Source organism: Adiantum capillus-veneris, chromosome 4 (assembly GCF_014529385.1).
Source record: "Adiantum capillus-veneris isolate H3 chromosome 4, ASM1452938v2, whole genome shotgun sequence".
Classification (NCBI taxonomy): domain Eukaryota; kingdom Viridiplantae; phylum Streptophyta; class Polypodiopsida; order Polypodiales; family Pteridaceae; genus Adiantum; species Adiantum capillus-veneris.
The window spans coordinates 33,052,210-33,078,628 of NC_140934.1; positions in this window are offsets into that span (position 1 = coordinate 33,052,210).

A 26,419-nucleotide genomic window follows, 5' to 3' on the forward strand; every position below is an offset into this window, starting at 1 on the left:
TATTTTACTCATTCGTCTTATCTTCTCTAAATTTCATTATGTCATGAAGTAGTATTACACGAGAGGTATGTACTTCTTGCTTTGATCTTAACTCTCTTCTTTCCTAAGTATTTCAATTAGTTGATTACTTCTCTAATTCTCTTGATTAGTGTAGTGTGTGTGCACTCTTGGTCATGTCATTAGAGTTTGTGCCTAATTGTGTGCTTAAGTGTGTGAAGCTTTAAGAGCCTTGAGCTCAATGCCACTTGTGTATGATGTGATTAGAGTAACCTGGTTGGCATGTGATGATTGTGAAAGCCAACTTCAATGCAATTAGTGTGTGCTTTGAACATGGACTGTGTTCTTGTGACTCCAAAAGATTGGCAAGTCGGACTTCGGTGGACTTGATGTGTGTAGGAGTTGATTGATTAGTGTTTAGAGTATGGTTAGAGTTAGTCTTGCCATGGATAATCTCTACTTACATTGGTGAGGTATTCTTTTGAATCGTGTATTTCTATTCATCCGATGCTCGTGCTTCCATGCCCTAGCCAGGTTGCCGATCCACGGATTTGATAATTTTGTGTGGGTTGCGATTAGGTTGTGCTACAACGCCTCCCAACATTTGGCACCACTGCCGGGGATGATTGCATACGCTAGTGTAATTGTGGCATAATCGAATGTGTTTCCTCACTAATTTCACTTGTATGTTTATGTTTTTGTGGATTTTAAATGTGTGTGCATGAAGCAATGGGTTCATAATTCCCTAATGTGTTATCGTATCTTGCCAATTGTGTGTTTATACACTCTTTATTTCACACTAACCCCTTGCTAATTTCACTAACTTTGCTAACCTACACACTAATTTGCTACTACGGATTGGAGCTTTCAACCGTTCAATTGATCTTCAACGGAAAGGTAATCAAGGTGGTATTCTCAACCTCCCTAGAATTTAAAGATGTGTAGAATTGTGTAAAGATCCCACCATGATGCAATGTAATGTTGATGCTATGTTGATGCAATGAAATGATAATGCTATGTTGGATTGAAAAATTTGGATTGTTCGTTTTCATGCCGTCGTAATGCCAAAATTTTTAAGATTTGGTGACTTATAGATTTTGACAAGTTCAATTGTTAATTGGTGATTGTGCGTTGCTAATTGTGTGCCTAATTGAGTTAATTGCATGCTTGAATGGTCAATTGCAAGTGTGTGTGCACTAAAATCAAGTGTGTGTGCATTCTAATTGAGTGTGTGTACGCTTAATTTTAGGTGTGTGTGCACTATTTTGCCCATGTTTGTGCACTAAAAAATCAATGTGTGCTTCATAAATTTTCAATTGTGATAGTAGATTTGTGTTGTGGTCATGCCCAACTAGAGATTTGTGAAATCATATTGCAATTTTGACAAGATTAACCCTTTTGTGTGTGCACATAGAGATTGGTAAAAACTGCCAATTTTATTAGTGTGTGTACCTAAAAAGTGTTTAATTTGCATGATTACTTCAATTTTTGATTACATATTTAATGTGTGTAATGGTTGATTTCTGCAATTTTGAGCTCAAAACAGGGATTGACACACTCCAATTGCGTCGAATTTTGACATGATTCTGTCGCTAATTTTGTTGGTTTAATTGCCTAGTCTTGATTTTATTGATGAAATTGTTTGGCAATTGAATTGATGTGCTTTTGGTGATTTTATTTGGCTGCACTAATCCCCAATGTGTGGAGAATTTTTTTTTAAAAAAAGGGTATTTTTTTGAATAAATTTTGCAAATTTTTTTGCATTTTTTGACTAATTTTTGCTTAATTCCATAAAAATTTGATATTTTGTGATCTTTACGAGCTATTTTGAATGTGTTTACGGCTTGATTTCGAGCGCATTTGGACTTCATTTGCTAAATTTTGAGCTTTTTACTAATTTCGGGGGCCGGGTTGACGATTTTGTCGAATTTGGTGTTTTCGATAAAATTTGCTATTTTTGGTGTACTTTTGCGTGCTGAAAGTGTTCGGTTATGAATGACAATGATTTTCTAAGTTTTTTAGAAATTTCCGGATTTTTTGGGCAATTTTTGGGATTTTCTGACGATTTTTTGGAGTTTCGGCTAATTTTTGGCAGATAGATCTTTACGATCTGTTGAAATATTTATCGCCGACAATAAAATTCTTTTCTTCTTCTTCCCTCTCCGTGTGAACCCACGCCACTTCAACTTTCTCTCTCTCTCTCTCTCTCTCTAACTTTCTCTCTCTCTCCTCCCCAACCCCCATTCACGATTATTTGCTCTCTCTCTCTCTCTCTCTCTCTCTCTCTCTAACTTTCTCTCCCCCTCTCCGATTATTAACCTACTCTCACTCTCTCACTCCCTCTCTCTTCCCACCCTCTCTCTCCCAACGTGCACTCCCCTTTTCCTCTCTCTAACCTTATTCCTCTCTCTCTCTCTCTCTCTCTCTCTCTCTCTCTCTCTCTCTCCTCCTTTTTTGTCTTTTTCCCACACCCACACACACCCCCGGTTTGTCGCGTACCTAGCCACCCTCCCTCCCCTTTTGTGGTGTACATCCCCCAGGTCCCGCCTGCATCACACGAGCGCACGCCCATACACACACACACGCGCGTCTCTTCTCTCTCTCTCTCTCTCTCTCTCTCATCTCAGCGTAAATACTTACTCTCTCTCTCCCCCAGTCTGCAACTCTGAGTAAACACACACCTCTGTCAGTGCCGATGAGGCGGTCTAACTCTCTCTCTCTCTCTCCCTCTCTCGTTGACCATTACCCGCCAATGCCCTGCCACGTCAGCAGTGTGAGCGAAACATCTCTCTCTGCCTACTGCAGCACTGCTGCGCGCTATCACGTCAGCGAAGGTCAACGCAAGCTGCCACGGGACCAACCAGGTAAGTATTTTTGTTGTTGTCTGTTGTTCAACTTTTTGTCAATTTCAATTTAAAAATCCATTATTAAAAAAATAATACAAAAATCCATAAAAACAATTAATTTTTTAATTAAAAAATCCAACAAAAAAGTAAAAGAAAGAATAAAAAACCACAAAAAAGAATAATTAATCACAAAAAATATAAAAAAAGACACAAAAAATTTATTTACAAAAAGCACATAAAAATTTAAAAAAAGGGTTTAAAAAAACATTAAAAAATATAAAAACTATAGAAAATTCACAAAAAAACAAAAAACTCATTAAAAAAAAGAAAAATAGAGAGCTCACAAAAGACTCATTAAAGAAATAAAAAAAAGGGATTCAAAAATTACAAAAAAGAAAAACCTCATAAAAATTCATTAAAAAAAAAGACCTTTTAGGAAAATCATAAAAAAATAAAAAATTCACAGATAAATCTCTAAAAATGATAAAAAATTTCAAAAATCGATAAAAAAATCCCAATAAATCACAAAATTTGTAAAATCTTCAAAAAACTCCAGCAATTTAAAAAATTCAAAAAAAAAAATCACAAAAAATTTATCAAAAACAAAAACTTTATCAAAAAAATCGTAAAAAAATCATAAAAAGGCCAAAAAATTTAGAAAATTCAAAATTTCACAAAAAAATTAACAAAAATAAAAAGAAAGTCATCGAAAAGCCAGAAAAAGCCAGAAAGACCCAGAAAAGCAAAAAACACACTGTTAAGAAATTACACTAAGCAAAAGCGAGAGAAAATCGACAGCAATAGCCACAAAAAATCGACCAAACAGCGAAATTCAGAAATAGAAATAACAAAGTCAGAGAAGTGTACCGCACATCGAGCAAACTGCAAAAAAGCAAGAGGAGCAGCAAACCGAGCAAGAACAAATCACATTAGCTGAAAAAAGCGAGAAAACTGTCAACTCAAAGTAGTGGAGCGTCAGTTTAAGTTCAAAAATTTTGCACGTTAGAAATTGGCAAGTGCAAGCAATTGCATTGCAATTGAGCTTCCACGAATAGAGACTACTCACATATAGTTGCAGATTAGGCTAGTACGAGCACCAAATTTTTTTAATTTTTACAGAACTAGTCAACATGGACTCAAATCAAATTGAGAGTTCAAGTAGAACAGAGCAACCCAGTAGCTGTAAGAACACAAGTACAACTGCAACAGAGCAGATTTTACAGCTATTTGGCTACAATGGGGATAAATTTTTGTACACAGATACGGAAGGGAAGGTCATATGTATCTTATGAGCAATAAAAGCAACATAGGAGCCAAGATCCTATTGATCAGACTGAAGCCAGATTTAGAGAACTCCCAGATGTTCACAGACTTTAGTGAAGCCAGGTATTGCAAGCTAAAAAATGAAGTGCAGATAGAAGTTCAAAAAGTCAACCCAAGTGTTTATCCAGAAATCTGCACAAGTCAGCAAAACATACATTTAGTGCATATGCAATCAGGGTCACTGTACATGGATTACAGCGGTCAGATCTATAGTCGAGAGCCCAAATTGCAAGGTCCAACAGATCAACCAATAGAAGCCAGTCTAATTGGAGAATCGAGCCAAAGACGGTACAAAGGTTAAGATGGAGCAATCTACAGCTTGATGCTCAGTGTTTTAAAAGAAGATACCGACAATTTGGCAAGCATAGAAGCAGAAACTTCTTAGCAAGAGCTTGACATGATAGAACCAAATGAAATACCACTAGTCATGGCGTATTGCTCAGATTGTGGACAAAAAGTGAACATTTTTCTAAAGATTGTCCAAGAAATCCTGACAACAGGGACACATCAACTACCAAGCAAAATACAAAGCAATTTGGAAATGCGAATCTTAATGTAAGTGCATTTAACTTGTCACTTTTAATGCAATTAAATGATTCTACATTACCATTAGAAGCACTAGTAAAATCACTGCAAGCTCGAAATCAACGTAAAGACGCACAGGCACCTGAAAAGCTTAAAATTGATTCTTTGAACAACAAATTCGTGCATGAATTTGGTCAAGATGTCCAGATATCACCGAATGTTGAAAAGACTGTTAGGTTTGTAAATGATTTTGCATTCACTGCCACAAGTGTGCAATCATTCACGAGTCTAAGGGACACATCAAACAGAATGATGTTAGCTTTGTATGGTACACATAATTCATATGCACACTATGTAGACCAAAAAGGACAACTGTAAAAAAAGGATCAACCAGTGTTTGAACGGCCCATATACAAGCTCATAGAAGTGCCTCCAGTGAGAGATAAAAAAGGATGGTTCATTCAGAGGAAATAATCTATTATAGCCCATCCTCTCTAGAGATGAAGGATACTAACCGAGTGAACCTAGAAATATGTTCAGAGCCAAAATCTCCTCCATCAGAAATCAAGCTTCGATGTTGTGACCAAACGAACAGATACTTTGACCAAAACAGTCGTAGATATAGATGAGATTCTAGCATCTATGATGCCTTGGGTCCTAAAACCATAGAAGCTCATATCATAGGAGACCCATGGGATAGACAATATCAAGGCAAAGATAATGCTATCTACAACTTGACTTGGGGAATAATTTGTCATGTTTCACGGAGATAAATAGGAAACTATGCAAAAGGTTTACAGATGCGAGGCATCAACAACGCTACCTAAAGTGTACCTTCCCAATCCCAGATGGTGAGACTAAACCAGAGCCAAACAGTTTTGAGCTCTCACAATGAAGCAGGCTATAGTGATTACCCTAGGAAGGGGGGAGCTGTAAATTCATCAAGCTCAGCTTATGTACCAGGAAATGCTACACCAGTTAGAAGCCCTAGGGCTTCTAGCCAACAGACCTCTTCAAAGCAGAAACCATTGAAAGATCATATGGTTGTTAGAAGTTTCCAATTGACCCAAGTTCCCTCAGAATCTGCAGGCAAATGCTTATATGAAGATCATCAAGGACAAAAGTTTTAGCTGATCTCCACAAGTCAAAGTCAAAAGCCAACAAATCCCATAGTGTTCAAATAGTTACATGTGATCAAGCTCACATATGCATATCAAGATGCACATGGTAATGAATATCAGCAAGATCATGATCTTGTACAAACCCCTATGGATGGCCCGACTGAAGTCAAAGACTATCTAAAGATGATGAAGAGCCTCAAGCTGCTAGAACAGGTGACAAAAAGTCAAAGTCAATGGGAGCTAAAGTCCAGAGAGCTACACAAAGGTCATCACCAAAATCTCCTCCAAAGAGACAAATTCTGCCAAAAATTACAATGGATCTTCTAAGATCAAAGATTACTCAAATGCAAGCAGATAATGCTCATCAATTGCAAGAAAAAAGTGCAAAATTATAGCCAATGGAGTCAACATCAATTGAAGCAGGTGGTCAAAGCAAAAAAAATGCAGATAAAGCTCAACTAGAGGACATTGCCACAACAAAAACAGTCAATTCAGACACGATTCCTAAGATGATCAAGTGCAGCATTGCTGGTGAACACGAAAAAAAGCTGTAAAGTGAAGTAAAGCTAGATTTTCAACTAGACGAAAACCTCATGTCCTTTCGCACTTGGAAAAAATGTGGCCAACCACAACTGGAAGATGCTCCTGAATTTGTGAGCATGTCAAGAGACAAACAAGAAGAATGCTGGGGAATCATCTCGACCACCATTGAAGTAAGTTCACAGATCATCATAGCTCTGTTACCATATACATGTGGTAGTGATGTGTGTGAACACACTAGGACCGCCGGGGCATTTTTTCCCTCTTTAGGAGGTTTTTTCCCCCGTGCATTGTATATACGCCCATCACTCTAGGGCTATCTATCTTTCCATTGCACACTAAGTAACAAACTCTCTATTGTGTGCCTTGAGCTTCCTTTGTCTTCTCCAAGCTGTGTGTGTTTCTCTGCAACCCTAATTCCAACAATTGGTATCAGAGCAGGTCACGTCCTCCCGGGCTTAGTCGCCAGCTGCTCCAGCACACGACTGCTCACTTTCTCCGATTTCAGTGAGCTTTGGCGAGCGTTCGCAGGTCGACAAATATTTTGAGCAAGCTCGAAGAGCTTGGTCTGCTCAGAATTTTGATTTGGGCTCATTTCGGCCTCCGTTTCCACTACGGGCAGTACTGCACAGGATATTTCGTCATTTTGTGCAGATTTTCTGTCAGTGCCGTTTTTTGCATAACAGGTGCCTTATAGTCTTCTACGGTTTGTGCTATATAACACAAGTTGTTCCCGCTCCATTTCTCCTATTTTCGGGCAGTTTTCACATCAGGTGCAGCATTTACCATGGCTGACAACAACAACACAGATGTGTTCAAGATGTTTGTTGCTGAGGACAGGTTGGATGGGGACAACTACCCTATGTGGGCTTATATGATGCAACATGTTCTTGTGTCAAAAGGTGTCTGGAACATTGTGCAGGGCATTGATGTACGTCCTGGTTCTGAGGATGTAGGCGATGTTGAGGATGTTGCAGGTCTTGCTGCAAGGATTGCAGCTGTTAGAGTTGTTTTGCCTATGGAAGAACAAGCTTGTTGGGATGTTAAGGATGCGCAGGCTCATGCATTGATTGCGTTGTCTGTAAAGCGCACCATTATTCCTCACATCCGTTCAGCAAAATCTGCAAAACAGGCTTGGGATATTCTAGCAGGTCTTTATGCAAGCCGCAATGAGGCTAAAATTGCTTTGTTGCGTAAAGAGCTAGAGTCGAAGATTATGCATGAGGAAGATGATATGGACACTTTCCTTGCTAGTGTCAAGGATATCAATGAGCAACTCATTTCTGCAGGTGAAGTCATTTCGGATAGTTCCCTTGTGCAGACTGTTCTTGATGCCTTACCAGATTCCTACTAGACTTTTGCTAGTACTTGGAGACTGATGACCCAAGGAAATCCTGAAGTTGTCAAGTTTGATGTATTATGCACATTGCTGTTGCAAGAGTCACTTTCTAGAAAAAACAGGACTAGGCAGCGTGCAATTGAACAGGCTTTTATTGCTTCTCAAAGAAAGGGTGGTAACAGTAATGCAGCCACTTCTTATGGTTCTGCTGCGAGTGGCAAAAATTCTGTTCCTAATGCTTCTGCTGGCAGCACTTCGTCTGGCAATTCTGGTGATAAGGGCAAAAAGAAGATGCGTTGCCATTATTGTAAAGCCAATGATCACTTGATCAAGTCGTGTCCTAAGTTGAAGGCTAAAGAGGCTAAGAAGAAAGAGGGTGGTTCCACTGCAAATGCTGGTTCCACTACAAATGCAGCCATTGTTGAGTCTTCTGTGAAAGGAGATTGTGATGCTGATGTTGATGCAGAATGGGCTTTTAGCGCAGAGTGCACTTACAATCATGCTGTCCATGATGCATGCTTGTCAGTTGCTGCAGATTCACATGTGTGGTATTTCGACAGTGGTGCTACAAAGCACATTACCTCACATCGTGAATTGTTTACCTCTCTCGAGTCTGTCCCTCATGGGAATTCAGTCACTTGTGCCAACAACGCCTCTTATCCAATTCAGGGAGTTGGAAAGATTGTGCTCACTGCTGCTAATGGCAGTTCCTTCACACTTGTTGATGCACTTTATGTACCTGGGATCAAGAAGAATCTCTTGTCTGTATCCGCACTTGCTAGACTTGGACTTTTAGTCAAATTTGTGGATGACAGATGTACTGTTCATGATCTCAATTTTGGTGATGAAATTGTTGCATCTGGGCTTTTGTGCCGTGGGCTGTATAAGCTCACTTTGTTTGACAAGTGTGGACAAAATTTTGCAAATGCTGTTGCAGATTCAAGGGCTATTTCAGATGCAAAACTTTGGCATGCACGTTTTGGTCATCTGAATTTTGCTAGTTTGCTGCGTTTGCAGAAATCTGATATGGTTGCTTCTTTGCCGCCTCTTGAAGCATCTGTCAAACATGTTTGTGAAGGCTGTATTCTGGGTAAAATGCAGCGTTCTAAGTTTCCAAAGGATGGTTCAGTTAGGGCCACATGCAGGTTGCAGCTTGTGCATAGTGATGTTTGTGGGCCCATGCAAACTCCGTCCTTGGGCAATTACCTGTACTTCGTGACTTTCATTGATGATTACTCTAGGCATGCATGGGTATTTCCGCTTAAAGCGAAGTCCGAAGTTTTTATGTGCTTCAAATTTTTTTTGGCTATGGCTGAAAATGTCTCAAAATGTACTATGGGCACCCTCCGTTCCGATCGAGGGGGGGAGTATATGTCTCATGAATTTAATGCATTTCTGGCTAGTCGTGGGATAAAACACCAATGTACAGTGCCTTATACACCTCAGCAAAATGGTGTTGCTGAGAGGAAAAACAGGTCACTAACGGAAATGGCACGATGTATGGTCAAAAGTCAAGCTTTGCCGCATTCTTTTTGGCTTGAGGCCATCATGTGTGCCACTTATGTACTTAACAGGTGTCCTACGAAAGCTTTGCAGTCTATTACTCCATATGAAGCATGGCATGATAGAAAACCTTCTATTGAGCACATGCGTGTTTTTGGCTGTTTGGCATATGCTTTGGTGCCACAAGTGCAACGCAGAAAATTGGATGATAAGACTGTCAAATGTATTTTTGTTGGTTATTCGGACATGCTTTTTCGGACTCAGATTGGGCTGGTTGTTTTGACACGCGAGTGTCCACAAGTGGTTTTTGTTTCATGCTTGGCAGTTCATGTATATCATGGTTGAGCAAGAAGCAACCTACTGTGGCCACTTCGAGTTGTGAGGCTGAGTACAGGGCAGTCTTCACAGCTACGGTTGAGTGTGTATGGCTCAGACGCCTTATGGCTGACTTGGGTGTTGGACAGGACACTGCCAACACTATCTATAGTGACAGTCAGAGCGCATTGGCAGTTGCGAGGAACCCAGTTTTTCATGCTCGCACAAAGCACATTGAGGTGCATTACCACTATGTCAGGGAGAGGCTCTCAGCAGGAGAGATCAGCTTGGCTTATGTGCCAACACAGGACAACCTTGCAGATCTTTTCACAAAGGCATTGTCTCGTGAGAAGCTTGAAGCTTTCCGCAAAGCTTTGGGCTTACTCGTGGAATGATCCTGTCCTCAGGGCATGGCACTTCCCTTTACTCATGTGCTAGCTCTAGTTCACCGCATCACTCCAGGGGGGATTTGTTACCATATACATGTGGTAGTGATGTGTGTGAACACACTAGGACCGCCGGGGCATTTTTTCCCTCTTTGGGAGGTTTTTTCCCCCGTGCATTGTATATACGCCCATCACTCTAGGGCTATCTATCTTTCCATTGCACACTAAGTAACAAACTCTCTATTGTGTGCCTTGAGCTTCCTTCATCTTCCCCAAGCTGTGTGTGTTTCTCTGCAACCCTAATTCCAACAAGCTCACTTCCACGTGTTCACAACAAAGGATATGCCAGATGACATCATAATTGGAATGCCAATGGCCAAGAAGATGTTAGAAATACAGAATGTAAATAGGATGCAGTTATCAGAGACAACCAAGAATGAAGACCAAGACTGGTCACCCGCGGACGACAACACAAAGTCCTCAAGCACAATTTAAATGGAAGATCTTATTGAAGATGATTCATCTCTCCATCAAACAGAACTTTAGAAGAGCTTGAAGCAAATTTGGTAATAGCAATTGCAGATCAAACAGAGCAAGAGCAACCACGAAAGCTATTGAGTAGAGAATGCCATCAAAGCCAGAAGTAAAGAAGAACAAGGTTGCAGACAACCAAGAAGCAATAGGAAGTCCAAAGATCAATCAGACATTGCTAGCTAAATCAACTGATGAAAGTCAGAATGGAAAACAAAGTCTCAAGCCACCCTCCATATAGACACAACTAGATCAAGATGAGACCATGGAAAAAGCTAAACAAAGATCTTCAATAGAGACAGCAATGAGAATAGCTATAGTTCTCAGCAATACAAAAGGAGCAAGTGTCAGATGCAATGCTCTACTAGATAAAGAAGCAAATTGAAAAATTGCAATATGGTGCAGACAACATCCAAAGTATCCTTTAGATCACTCCATGCAAACATGATAGCAAAACAATCATGGGTATGCGTACAGGTCAAGAAGAAATGGTTGCCACCCTTAGCATCCAAAATTATGAAGAGCAAGTAAAGTTTTAGGTGAAGACTTCAAAGGAAATGCTTGCAGATTTAATCTTTGGAAATCAATGGTTAGATCAACACAAGGCCTACACAATGCTTTCTTTTCCAAGAGGTAGCCAACAACAATTACATGTACTGTGAATGCCTGATTCAGAGTTGCAGAAGTCACAAGGATTGAAGACATACCTTGCAGACCAAGGTAAAGCTAAAGTGGACCCTCCACCAATTAGCAAAGAAGGTGTGACATAATATGCCTCTACATCAAAGAACCCTCATGGATCAGCTTCTTCAAGCAAGTCAAGCTTTCAAAACTTCAAGTCAATAGCTGACCCAACTAAAACCTCTAAGGAGACACCTAGAAAAGCAAAGGTATATCAGCCAAAGTACTTAATAAAGCAAAGGAAAGTCAAGCAAGTGTTTGTTCAGAGAAATTTAGTCCCTGTCGGATTGAAGATGGGAAGTCAACACAGAAAGACAAACACATGGGATGGATAACATCACAATGAAGCTTAAAAGATCAGGAGTACTATGGAGGTAACAAACAAATATGGGATCAAAACCGCAGGTTAGAGCATATGAAGTAACTTCAAGTCCCTCCAAAGAAAGAAGGCCCACAAGGTATCCACCTCAACAATATTCTAGGATACCTTAGAAGCAGGTATACAACATAACAACATTGAAAGATGCTAAAGTCAACCACGACTCACAAGAGGATATAGAACAGAGATGGATCTCAAAGGATCTTCCTCTTGGACAAGGATTCTACACAAGTTATACAAAGAATTGGCTACCAGTCAACCATAAGACAACTGAAACTACACCAGGCTTGCATGAAGATCTCAAGAGATCAATAGGACCTACAACTCAACAAAGTCAACAAAGGAGATACAAAGGTAATCAAGAGATTTGGATTCCTAAGTCTTCCAATGCTCCTACTCAAAAGCCAAATGTCGACAGTGAACAAAGGCCTACAACAACATCAAAAAATCCTTACAATAGGCCCAATTGGAGAATCAAACAGATAATGGAGTCTTCACAGTCAAAGAAGGACAACCCAACCAACAAGAATGCAGATTCAAAGATGATAAAACCTGTATGGCAAAAGAAACCTTCAATGCCAACATGGTCCTTCACTAATCCTCTTTCTGAGGATTCAAGCTTAAGTTTACCTGAAGAAATATTTGTAGTAAGCTCAAGAATGTAAAAAGTCAAGTCTTCAGGGTACAAAAAACACTCTTTGGCATAGTTAGACTCGGGCTGTGTAGCCATAAAATGAGCAAAGCATTAGTCCCAAAGTTTCAAGTCATATTAAACTTTGTGCTAAGAGTCGTAGTTATTAGGTTTATGCTCAAGGTGTGAGAGTTGAGCATATCTAAGGTCATGTCACTCATGCTGAATGAGATGAGCATAAGACTCGAAGTCTATCAACTTACAATTGGTGGAGTGTTGTAGAGTTCAACACTCATGCACAGTGCACAGTAAGATGAGAGCACATATCCTCGACAGCAAAAACCATTTTTAAAGGGGTGCCAGCTTGCAAAGCCATGTCATATTCTTTTATAGCTACACCATCATTCTGAAGAACCCCTCAAAATCTTTCTTGCACAGCATATCATTTTCCATGCTTTTTTGTGTATGCATAAATAGGATGTCCCATCATTGGACATATGCATTAGACACTCTTTTTTTGCTTCCACCTATGCACCTTGAGTGGACTACAACATACAAACCAATGTTCCATCATGATACCCTCTCATATTTGTTGTCTTTTTAATTCTATCTCTATCAGCAAATAGTCCCTTGAGTACATTATTAATATTTCCCATGCTAATAAGTACTCCAATAATGCGTGTATCCCAAAGGCACTTTTTTTCCATTGGGTTTTTTCCCTTTGGTCATCCAAGTAATAGACCCTAATTTAGAGCCTCATCATTCTACTTCCCTTGTACAAACATCTAATAAATAAATAGTAGCCTCATCATTATGCTATTACAAGGACAAATGCAACATCATCTCTCACATCAAACATATTCGGACCATTGAAGATGGTGCAGCAAATTGAACCTCATCAACAAATTCAACGACAAATGAAGAAAATCAGCCCATCAACAACCAATCAAAACCTTCCACAGCCTCACGGACACTTTTCAACAGTGCACAAGGACAAGCACTAAAATCGGAAGGGGGAAATGTTAACTGAGTCAACCTCAATTAACAAGAGCTGCTAAAGACCGAAGATGTACGGATGCACATCGAGGATGAATACAAAAAAGCAGTGAAAATTGGAGTTACACATTTTTCACATTTTTCCAAAATGGTAACGTATTGTAAATCCCGATTTATTTCAAGCCATTGTAATATTATAATGTGTTACGGGCTTAATGGGAGCTCCAAGTTGTAAATAACGGGTCAGTTAGTGTGTCTAGGTAGCAGATTAAGTAAGTGGTGGAGCCTTAAAGGCCTTGGGCGCCCGGACATTGCATATTTTTACCCTAGGTACATAAGGCAGTGTGTAAAAGAAATTAGGGTTCTCAAGCTCATTTATTGAGAGCACTCTTTGGTGAGAGCTCTTGAAGTGTGTGGCTATGGAGTCCTTGAGCTTCTTCTTGCTCATGTGACTTGGTTTACACTAATCAATGCTCAATTCTCTTCACTATGCCTCTCTCATGCTTCTTAGATTGCCTATGATGCTTAAATTAGCTAGATATTAACTAATTGGTGGTTAATCCCTCTCTAAGCTGATGCTTTGATTAGCTACATCTTAACTAATTAGTGGTTAATCCCTCTCTAATCTTGTGTCATTGCTCTCTTTTGCTTGTGTGTGCATGTAGGTTTGATTGGAGTATGGTGCTCCATAGATCTATGTGTCTGTTTGTTTGCGATAAGTGTGTTGCATGATAGGATTAGCGTTTTGCAATCATTAGTGTGTGTGATTGGGTTGATTAGAGGTGAAGCGGAGGGAATGTGGAGATTGCCCATCATTGTGGCTTAGCTCTTCCATAGGCCGAGAAGCTCACCTCATAGAGTTAACAATTTGTGTTGCCATGATTAGGTCACTAATTGTCTGAGTGTTTCCATGCCCTATCCGGGTAGCTCATCCGTCCGAATTGATAATTTTGTTGGTCATTGAAGCTGTGGGACATGTGTCTAACCTCACTACCCTATCTTATTGCAGTTTTAGTGAGAACCACGATCAAATTGTCAATCCATGGGACGAGGCTGGCTCGACTAGTGCATAGAGGCTACAAGAGGTTGTCAATCTCTCGGAAAACAACAAACAACTCAAGCTACACTCAAGTGATTAAAATCACCAAAAGCCAATCGCTCATCGGTAAACAAATCACATCCGTTACAGCATCAAATGACATCCAAACATAATGAAACTTCTAGGACATGTTTATAAGACCTAAGCACACATACTTATGGTCTCAAATCCCACTTTAGGTCAAGTGTCAAAATCGCGATTAATAATAGCAATGGAATTTTGACCTAGTCGTTTTTGACCCAGAACGCACCTAAATGCTTAGCAATGATGTCCCAATACCCCGCCTATGCTTAGTTTTTTATTTTGAAGTGTAAATTACTACTTATGATGAAATTAGGCTGCGGGTCGGCAATGCCAAAATCTACGAAATATCGTAAAGTGTTTACGTCAATGCGTAGAGCTCTTACCTGCGGTTGTAATGCAACAAACCCGACTACAATGTGACAATCGGGGAGGGAGTAGGAAGCGCGAGAAGGAGAGAAGTGAGCGCCATTAGCTCACGATGTGTATTTTATTATCCAAAACCTACTAATAACTTACAAAAATTGGGCTTTATACCTTAGCCAAGGTTTTTAGTGGTCAAAACTAATTAATTGGGAGCTCTAACTAAAGATAAGTAATGACAGGTTGATACAATTTGGAAGCTTGTAGCCCCGACTCATCAATTACAAGGTATATCCGTACAATATTTCCAATTTAGAAAAAATAATAAGTTTTTTACAATGAGAGCTCCGAAAAATGGTATTTGAGTTAGCTTGCTGCTAACATTCCCCCCTCCTCGCCTGTGTCGTCCCTTGACACAACTTTATCGGTGGCTGAAGTAATCTTCGGGTTGACTGCGGCTGGCAAAGCGGTCTTTAAGTGCATGTAGAGCCTTTTCATATCTGATTTTTCTTTCTTTATTTAACACCTGCAAAAACTGCATAATAACTTTGTTTTTAAGCTCCACTACTGAGTAACCAACAAATCTTGAAGTCAGGTTGCTGATCACTGGCCCAAATATCTTCGTTTTCCAAGTGAAGAACCTTGTGTAGAATGCTTCCTCAAACGCCAACATATTATGTGAAGGTAGGAACATGCACCGGGTGTAGAAGCCATAGAGGACTTCTTCGGAAGGTTGACTACTGAGATCATAGCATAAACCTTTATTACCCTCAAGGAAAGACATCCACGGGGTGCCTGCTTGCTCTGGCTCATGAAATACTTTGATGCAGGTGAGCAGCATTCGATAGATTTTATATAACATTGCACATGATAGATGAGGTAGACTCTTGAAGAATGACATGGCATCCTTTAGGGTTTTCACCATGTATTCCTCTATGGTCGGTCCCTTTTTTTGGAGCTGGCAATCTTGGGTAGTTCAGCCAGGTTGGCTACTTCTTCGTTAATGCCTCATGTGCTTGCCGAGTCCTTACTCTTGGTACAAGACAGAAAGTAGGATCCTTTTGTAGGGCCGCAAGTGCTCTTGTGAACAGGATCAAATACCTTGAATTCTTGTTCAACCAGTTCAGCCTCCACTTTGGGTGGTCTTGATCTACGCCTTCTACCTGCATGTCTTTGTAAAGCCTCTCTTTGACTTGGAGAAACTCCACCTTTACCAAAGGATAGGGCAGGTATTGCTGGCACCATTGTGCATTGATTTGATTGGGACTGAGTTGTCTAACGTTGACAGAGTGAAGAACTCTCAACTCCCAATCCATCGCTACCTTCCACTACTCATCTACCTCTTGTGTAATCTTTTCTTTCAGTGCGTCTTCTTCCTCAGCCTTTGACAGCTGGACCATTGGCACTGTATCCATTTCTGTTATTTGTACTTGAAATTATTCCTTGCCACCTAGCTCTTCTGCTGACCGTGTCTCCATCTCAGCGAAAGAAACTGAGGGGATCTCTATTTGTGGTTGCCCAAAAGTTCTTGCTTCTTCTTGAGTGTCTGGTCGTCCATCTCTTAACAATTGATTGAATCTTTTAAGCTCAACTATTTCTTTTAGCAGCTCGTCTTTTCTTTGCACTCGCATTAAAGATAGGTCTCTGCACTCAGACTGCTCCAGTTTAAGCTCGAGCTCAAGGTCTTTGTTCTTTTTCTCTAATGCTTTTGTGCTACGGCTAAGTGCCGCTGTTCAGAGTCTTTCTGCCATGTCCTGCATTTTCTTGGCATACTTGTTGACTTGTAGGGTTATTTCATCGTTTGATTGCCAATCTTCATTTCTGGCTAGATACCTAGATGTTTCTGCAGTCTCTTGTGTATCTTTTGGCTGCGTCATGGCAGCCGGTTGTTGCTGCCCTTGAGGCTGTGGCTGATCTTCTGTTGTGTCATCCTTGGCTTCGTGTATGCCTCGGCCTTTTCTTGCTGTATTGAGATAGAAGGTGTTTCCTCGAACTCCTTTTCTCTTGTTTGCTTGAACTTTGTGTTGTCCTCTGGTGCAGGACTCACTGCCCTTTCTGGCTCTTTGTCTTGATCTTTGTGTGGCTCTTGTGTAGTAGATGCCTGTTGTGCATATTCAGCTGCTTCTCTTTGTTCAGGCTCTATCTCCTTTGTGGGCTCAGGTTATGTGGCTTTTTCTGATGGTGATGGTGGTGGGCTCGGCATGGGGTGATGGCATATTGTCCTGCAACATGTGAAGAAATTCGGGGAGATATATCACCTCGTTCATGCTGTGCTTTTTCTTATGCAGTTGCTTTCTTTGCCTGCTTTTGCTGCCTGCCACCTCCTTAGCTTTTCGTTCCGCTTCTTGGGCTTCCTTCAGCTTCAAAGCTTTTGCTTCCTGATACATTTTTTCCAATAGCTCAGTGGGATCTTCTGCTTGTTTCCTGGCATGGTGCTTTGTTGAGGCTTCATGCCTAAAGGTATGTTGACAAAGAATAGTTCTTTTATCTCTCCTCTCCAACATGAGGATGTTATCCTAGGGGCACCATGGGTCAAAACATGGCTGCCAACATGAAGTCCTGTGAAAGGAGAATCTATTTCACCTACAAGGAAAAGACCATGTACATAGATGCTAATGAGTCGGGGAACACCATATCCCTGGTAAATATGCTTGCTTTTGATAAGTCAATGAAAAGCTCTATTTTTGCGTATATGATTTTTGTTAGAGAATCTGAATGATTCTAATGTTTTCACAAGAAGCAATAAAGGAAATCAAGAGGAATTAGAGTTGCGTTATTTTCTAAATTTGGATTTCAAGATGTTTTCATTGATGACATCCCTAGTGAGCTACGTCCAAAATGAGGGGATGATGAACATGCAATAGAGCTTCTACTAAGAAGCTCGCTGCCTAATAAACCTCCTTATTGAGTTTCACAAGCTCAACAAGAGGAGATCATGAGGGAAGTGCATGAATTGGTGGAAAAAGGGATGGTGAGGCCTAGCTCCTCTCCATTCTGTTCACCATTATTTTTAGTGCAAAAGAAAGATGACACATATCACATGTGTGTCGACTATAGAGCACTAAATAGGATCACTATAACAAAAAAAGATTTTTCTCGTGCCTAGGGTAGAAGATCTATTTGATAAGTTACAAGTTTTGGCCTGGCAAATGCTCCACTTCAGGTCAAAAATCTTCAGGCCACTCAAATTCTCTTGAGGAGTACAAGTGACACCTCCAGGTAATCTTTCAAGTTGTGAGAGAGAATAAGATTTTCATTAAACAAAAGAAAAGTGAAATTTTCCTACAAGAGATTCAATATTTAGGTCACATTATCTCTCAAGATGGTATCCGTATGGATCCATCAAAGTTGGAGTTAATAAAAGCATAGCCTAATCCAAGGAATCTACATGAGCTAAGAAGCTTTATTGGTATGTGTGCATACTTTAGGTTCTTCATAACAAAATTCTCTCAAATAGCAGGACCATTGCATGAATTAACAAAGAAGAACGTTAAGTACTCATAGACTGCTAAAGGACAAAATGCTTTTGACAAGCTCAAAGAGAAGCTTACTTCTCAAGCAGTCCTCATGCTTTCGGATCTCTCAAAGCCATTTGAGGTCCAATGTGATGCTTGTGGTCATTGCCTTGGACCAGTTTTGCTTCAAGAAGGGCATGCCATAGCATATGAGAGCCGAAGGCTCAATATGGATGAACGGGTCTTGGGCATTTATGAGAAAGAGCTTTTAGCTATTCTACATGCCCTAAACACATGGAAGCACTATTTATTGGGGACTCCATTCATCCTACAAATGGATCACAAAGCATCAAGAACTTCATGATGCAAACCAAGCTCTCTGACAAACAAATGAGGTGGGAAAATTTTCTTTTGCAATTTAAATTTCATATTGCTCACATTGTTGGCAAGCACAATCAAGTAGTCGATGCACTTTTACAATGGCCGAGGGTAAATGTGGTGTCTATAGCAACTCGCAATGATCTATTTTTAGGATAGATGAGTATGCTATTGACCAAGGTTTTAAGTAGGTAGTTATAGCCTTTGCATTAGGGAAGAAAAACAAGAACCATTCACCTTGAAGGACGGGCATCTTCCAAAATGGCAATAGGCTATGTGTTACTCACCAATAAAATAAGAAAATCATGTATGAATCCCATGCTTCTCCTTTTGCAAGGCAAAGAGGGATTCCATAATCTACTCTTCGAGGAGTAGAAATGTATTTCTGTTGGTCTACCATGAAAAGTAAACATACAAGAGTATGTTTCAAAATGCGTGGTATACCAAAAATGATTTTTTGTTTTAGGCGGAAGGCTTAGCAAGAAAACACACTGTCAGGACACCGGCAAGGCCGAGCTAGGCAGTGTGGAAAGGGAGTCCAACTAGGGAAAAGGGCCAGGGGCTATGCTATAAAGTGGGTGGTTGGGTGGTGGAATCCTAGGTTCTAGTTCTCCTTGTGAAACATTGGTATCAAGAGCTTGGTTCTTTTCTGGGAAAGGCACATCCGTGGAGGAGGGGGGCCACACAACCTTGCATGAGCAAGTTGCATGTCGGGGTCACCAAGTTGTGGAACACCTCTACTGTGAGGAGGAAGACATGCAAGCAGTCCGTGGGCAACCCCCTTTGCAAGGAGGAGCCGCTGAGACGACCTGCATCAAAATCACCCCTCGTGGGCTCTACGGCTGCGCGCTGGGCGGGGGAGTACTTCTCGACCTTGGGACGAAGCCCCTAGATCACCTCAGTGGCTGCCATGGCAGGTTTCCTTGATCGCATGCTACTCTGAGCGGCCATAGTCGCTGTGTGCGTGTTTATTTCCCACTACACGGGCACCCAACCCCCTTGGGGGTTAGTGGCCACACCCTATTTTCAACAACAAGGGGCGGTACCCACAGTGGGGTACCCCACTCCCTTCCTCGTGTGCGGAGTCGGCAAGGCCCGGAGAGGTGCGGCATCTCAACACGACTAGCAAAAACTTCGAGCACCAAGTTCTCTCCGTATTACCAGCAGAAACTAAGAGATTTAAGAAGTACAATTCCGACGGGACTTCAAAGTACAATTGATTCGGCTACCAAGGAATTGCGGAATTTCCTATACTCCGGACAATTGAAATCGATTTCCACCGGGATACTATTGATTTTGACGGAATTACCAAGGCTAATTACACTTTGCGAGTGCTCTCAATCTCAGATATTTTTTCTGACTACTCCTTGCACCGCACTGTGTCGCCATGGATTTGGATATCAATATGACATTTGATTTTGAGTAAAGTACGCATGATCCTGCCAATGATGGCCCGTGGCCAGATCCTCTCAAGGAGAGTACCCGTGACGCCTTGGCAGGTGATGACACTTACGAATTGCTTGATATTCAAGAATTTCGTGCGCATGACAGTCATGGATGAAAATTTTAAATCTTTAAATGCAAATGTTACTAAACTATCCACATTAGTAATTCAAGTAATGCAACAACAGTCCAAGGGTCCTGCTGGCACGCACATGCATGAGCACGTTGCTAATCTGGGGCAAGGCCCAAATTCTAATACGTTGCATACTCTCACTGCAAAAGCGGTGGATGAATTGTTGAAAAACACCAAACCACCAATTTTTAAGGGAGAAGACCGAGACCGCAATAAGGATGTAGTGAATATTTTTCTCAGCAAGTGGGATGGAATTCACGCCTTATGGCGTACTCTGGACGCAGCCAGAGCTCTGCAAACGAGCTTAACTCTGGTAGGCAAGGCCTACAAATAGTGGATGTCTCTCAAGGAGAAGAACATCATACCACAGAGTTGCGCAACTTTTGAAGCTATGTTTAGCAAAGAATTTTTGCCTACAAATGAGGCAGATCGTAATTGGACGGCTTGGGACACATATTCCATGTGCCAATACCCATAATTGCTTGAATATATCTCTCACTATTGGGATGTTATCCTCAAATTGGAAAGCTTAGATAACTTTCAACAAGTATGGGGGTTTGTACGAGGTCTAATACCAGAGCTTAAGAAGTACATCAAGACCCAAGATCCTAAAACACTTGAGGAAGCCATAGTGAAAGCACATATTCATGATGATCCAGATGAAAACAAAGCACATAATAGTCACGTGCCTGCTAATACACATGGTAATACACGCACTTAGTATGGGCACAATAAAAGGAAATTTATATTTGCCAATTCAAATGCATCTAAAAAACCCAAGGGGTCCACGGGTCCTCTCTCCCTTGAGGACTTTGATAAAGCTAAGAAAGCAAAATTATGTTTCCAATGTTTAGGGAGCGGTCATGGCAAAAAGGATTTTCCCAAGGGGAAATCTACTACTCATGGCAAGGAGAAAGCAGTGCACACGGTGCAACTGCTACCTCTTGAGTCTTCCTCACGCTTCTCTACAGGACACACACAGAGGTGGTACATGAATGCTGTCTCACAGCTTCCATGTGGCAACAAACCTTTGGACCACATGAGTTAGTACGTATGCACAGATCTCTGCAAGGCCACAAGGTGTGCATCTTGGTAGATGACAGTGCTACTCACAATTTCATCAATTATGGATTGGTGAAAAAACTCAAACTGCCTCAAACTCCGAGTACCCACCACTACAAGGTAGCAATGATGAATGGACATGATACCGAAATCTAGGATACTCAATGCCGAGCTGTTCCGTTGGAAGTACAAGGTTACTCAATCTGCTTGGATTTTCAGGTTATGAACATGGAAAGGGTAGATGTGGTTCTTGGTAGGGAGTGGTTGCATAGCCTAGGACCATCATTGAAGCGTAGCTATGAGCACAATAGCTTGATGTTTGAATCCCATGGCGCACATGTATTGTTGTCAGGAAAGAAGGATATACCTTCATCACCATTGATTTGTACCGCTAAGCTTATGCAGCTCGTTTTTTATAATGAAATAGATCAAGTGTTCTTGTGCTACTTACTGTTTTATTTTCTTTCTAATATCAAGGACCCAAATCAGCCCTAGCGTTTTTGGTTTGCGAATCAGCTCGGCAATTTGCAGATTCATCGCGACAAGATCACCAATAGCATCAATGTTTTCAGTTTTCAGCATCAAGACTCCGCAATAGAACTCCCGAACCTCGCAGATCTCACCTTTCCGCAACAGATCCTCGCCGCACGGTCAGATCCAGAGTAGTTTGCAATTTCAGCCCGCCAAACACAGGTTTCAGCATCTGTGTTTTTAGCGCGTCGTTGTCGCATGGTCGCCATCGACATCGTCACCGACATAGAGTCAATATTCAGCAGATAAAGATTTGCAGATTTCAACCATTAGCGTTTTTAGATTTTAGCATGTCTCGTCGTCGTCCTCATCGTCGGCAAGTCCAAAGCATTGTAGAGATTTATGCAATCAGAAGTAGACTACTCTCGCCATAGAGAGTGGGGCCTTTGGAGGCATTCCTCAACGCCGCATGCTTCTCTCTCATCTCTTCCACCAATGGCTAATTCTAAACAAGCAAATGTTGCTAGTGAGTTACAAAAATTACTAAAGGAATTTCAAGATGTTTTCCCTAATGATTTGCCACCAGGATTACCGCCGACACGATCGGTGCAACATAGCATCAACGTGGCTGTGCAAGCTGTAAACCTGTCAGTAAACCGCCTTACCGTATGAGTTATTCTGAAGCTGCCGAGGTGGAATGTCAGCTTGCTGACTACCTTAGCAGAGGGTATATACAACCCAATTCTTCACCATGGGCCTCTCCTACCCTATTAGTGAAGAAAAAAGACGGCAGTATGTGCATGTGCGTAGACTACCGTGGCTTAAATGCGCTTACGGTTAAGAACAAATACCCATTGCCCCGAGTAGATGAGTTGTTTGACAAACTCAATCATGATTGCATTTTTACGAAAATAGACTTGAGGTCAGGATATCACAAAGTCCGTATTCGACTTGCCGATATACCCAAAACTGCATTCCAAACACGGTTTGGACACTACGAGTTCTTGGTGATGCCCTTTGGGTTAACCAATGAGCCCGCAACATTCATGACACTTATGGATAGTGTCTTGAAGCCGTACTTGGGCAAATTTGTCATTGTTTTCCTTGATGACATACTAGTCTACAGTGCTTCTAAAGAAGAACACTTACACCATCTCAGGCAGGTGTTTGAGTTGTTACGAACAAACAAAATTATATGCCAAAGAATCTAAGTGTGATTTTCTAAAAGACAAAATTCACTGTTTAGGGTATGTTATTTCAGCTAATGGGCTATATATGGATCAATCAAAAGTGGATACCTTCCGCAAATGGCCTTCTCCTAAAAATCTAGAAGAGTTATAGATTTTTTTAGAATTCGCAGGTTTTTACCGAAGGTTTGTTAAAAACTATGCTAATATTGTTGTTCCCATGACGGATCGACTAAAAGGCAAAAACAAAGCTTTTCAATGGGGATCCGCTCAACAACACAATTTTGATACCCTCAAGGATGCATTAGCTACAGCTCCCATACTGGGTATTGTAGATCCTTTGAAACCATTTGTTTTGGAAACGGATGCCAGTGACCGTGCTATTGGAGCAGTCCTGTTACAAGACGGACGTCCGATTGCATTTGAAAGCAAGAAGCTTGATGCAGATCAATAGAACTACTCTGCTTATGAGCGCGAACTCTATGCAATAGTGTCTGCCTTAAAAAACATGGCGGCATTATCTGTATGGTGCTCAATTTGAGATTGTGTTTGACCATGAAAGCATCAAATGGTTTACACAACAAACGGATTTGAAGGGTCGGAAAGCCAGGTGTGCCCAGATTCTTCAGGAATATGATGCCAAGCTAAGATATCGTAAAGGTCGATACAATGTGGTGGCTGACGCTCCAAGTCGTATGCTAGAGATCAATTCTCTCTTGTTCACGGAACTTCGTAGTGAATTTTTAGATTCTCTCAAAGGCAAATATGAGCATGATAAAGCATATTCCAAAGTGTGGAGCCATGTTCAAATGAGGGATCCTTCTCACTCCAATGATGGTAGTGTAACGTTAACCTCCACACCTGGTTCTCCTCTATCGAGTGATGAACTACAATGATGGAAGCATTTCACCATCGATAATGGGTACCTACTCCATAAGGGAAGAGTTTGTGTACCGACGAACACAGACATTCGGTGCCAAATTCTTTATGAATGTTATGATAGTCCAAGTGCAGGGCACCCGGGTATTAGAAAAACTTATGCTCTCGTGCGATGACAGTTTTATTGGCCAGGTATACATGGCTTTGTTTAAGCTTATGTCTTGCATTGCCAAAAATGTAAAGTTAACAAAGCAAATGTTACCATATACATGTGGTAGTGATGTGTGTGAACACACTAGGACCGCCGGGGCATTTTTTCCCTCTTTAGGAGGTTTTTTCCCCTGTGCATTGTATATACGCCCATCACTCTAGGGCTATCTATCTTTCCATTGCACACTAAGTAACACACTCTCTATTGTGTGCCTTGAGCTTCCTTCGTCTTCTCCAAGCTGTGTGTGTTTCTCTGCAACCCTAATTCCAACAATTGGTATCAGAGCAGGTCACGTCCTCCCGGGCTTAGTCGCCAGCTGCTCCAGCACACGCCTGCTCACTTTCTCCGATTTCAGTGAGCTTTGGCGAGCGTTTGCAGGTCGACAAATATTTTGGGCGAGCTCAAAGAGCTCGGTCTGCTCAGAATTTTGATTTGGGCTCATTTCGGCCTCCGTTTCCACTACAGGCAGTACTGCACAGGCTATTTCGTCATTTTTTGCGGATTTTCTGTCAGTGTCGTTTTCTGCATAACAAGTGCCTTATAGTCTTCTACGGTTTGTGCTATATAGCACAAGTTGTTCCTGCTCCATTTCTCCTATTTTCGGGCAGTTTTCACATCAGGTGCAGCATTTACCATGGCTGACAACAACAACACAGATGTGTTCAAGATGTTTGCTGCTGAGGATAGGTTGGATGGGGACAACTACCCTATGTGGGCTTATATGATGCAACATGTTCTTGTGTCAAAAGGTGTCTGGAACATTGTGCAGGGCATTGATGTACGTCCTGGTTCTGAAGATGTAGGCGATGTTGAGGATGTTGCAGGTCTTGCTGCAAGGATTGCAGCTGTTAGAGTTGTTTTGCCTACGGCAGAACAAGCTCGTTGGGATGTTAAGGATGCGCAGGCTCATGCATTGATTGCGTTGTCTGTGAAGCGCACCATTATTCCTCACATCCGTTCAGCAAAATCTGCAAAACAGGCTTGGGATATTCTAGCAAGTCTTTATGCAAGCCGCAATGAGGCTAAAATTGCTTTGCTGCGTAAAGAGCTAGAGTCGAAGATTATGCATGAGGAAGATGATATGGACACTTTCCTTGCTAGTGTCAAGGATATCAATGAGCAACTCATTTCTGCAGGTGAAGTCATTTCGGACAGTTCCCTTGTGCAGACTGTTCTTGATGCCTTACCAAATTCCTACCAGACTTTTGCTAGTACTTGGAGACTCATGACCCAAGGAAATCCTGAAGTTGTCAAGTTTGATGCATTATGCACATTGCTGTTGCAAGAGTCACTTTCTAGAAAAAACAGGACTAGGCAGCGTGCAGTTGAACAGGCTTTTATTGCTTCTCAAAGAAAGGGTGGTAACAGTAATGCAGCCACTTCTTATGGTTCTGCTGTGAGTGGCAAAAATTCTGTTCCTAATGCTTCTGCTGGCAGCACTTCGTCTGGCAATTCTGGTGATAAGGGCAAAAAGAAGATGCGTTGCCATTATTGTAAAGCCAATGATCACTTGATCAAGTCGTGTCCTAAGTTGAAGGCCAAAGAGGCTAAGAAGAAAGAGGGTGGTTCCACTGCAAATGCTGGTTCCACTACAAATGCAGCCATTGTTGAGTCTTCTGTGAAAGGAGATTGTGATGCTGATGTTGATGCAGAATGGGCTTTTAGCGCAGAGTGCACTTACAATCCTGCTGTCCATGATGCATGCTTGTCAGTTGCTGCAGATTCACATGTGTGGTATTTCGACAGTGGTGCTACAAAGCACATTACCTCACATCGTGAATTGTTTACCTCTCTCGAGTCGGTCCCTCATGGGAATTCAGTCACTTGTGCCAACAACGCCTCTTATCCAGTTCAGGGAGTTGGAAAGATTGTGCTCACTGCTGCTAATGGCAGTTCCTTCACACGTGTTGATGCACTTTATGTACCTGGGATCAAGAAGAATCTCTTGTCTGTATCCGCACTTGCTAGACTTGGACTTGTAGTCAAATTTGTGGATGACAGATGTACAGTTCATGATCTCAATTTTGGTGATGAAATTGTTGCATCTGGGCTTTTGTGCAGTGGGCTGTATAAGCTCACTTTGTATGACAAGTGTGGACAAAATTTTGCAAATGCTGTTGCAGATTCAAGGGCTATTTCAGATGCAAAACTTTGGCATGCACGTTTTGGTCATCTGAATTTTGCCAGTTTGCTGCGTTTGGAGAAATCTGATATGGTTGCTTCTTTGCCGCCTCTTGAAGCACCTATCAAACATGTTTGTGAAGGCTGTATTCTGGGTAAAATGCAGCGTTCTAAGTTTCCAAAGGATGGTTCAGTTAGGGCCACATGCAGGTTGCAGCTTGTGCATAGTGATGTTTGTGGGCCCATGCAAACTCCGTCCTTGGGCAATTACCTGTACTTCGTGACTTTCATTGATGATTACTCTAGGCATGCATGGGTATTTCCGCTTAAAGCGAAGTCCGAAGTTTTTATGTGCTTCAAACAATTTTTGGCTATGGCTGAAAATGTCTCAAAATGTACTATGGGCACCCTCCGTTCCGATCGAGGGGGGGAGTATATGTCTCATGAATTTAATGCATTTCTGGCTAGTCGTGGGATAAAACA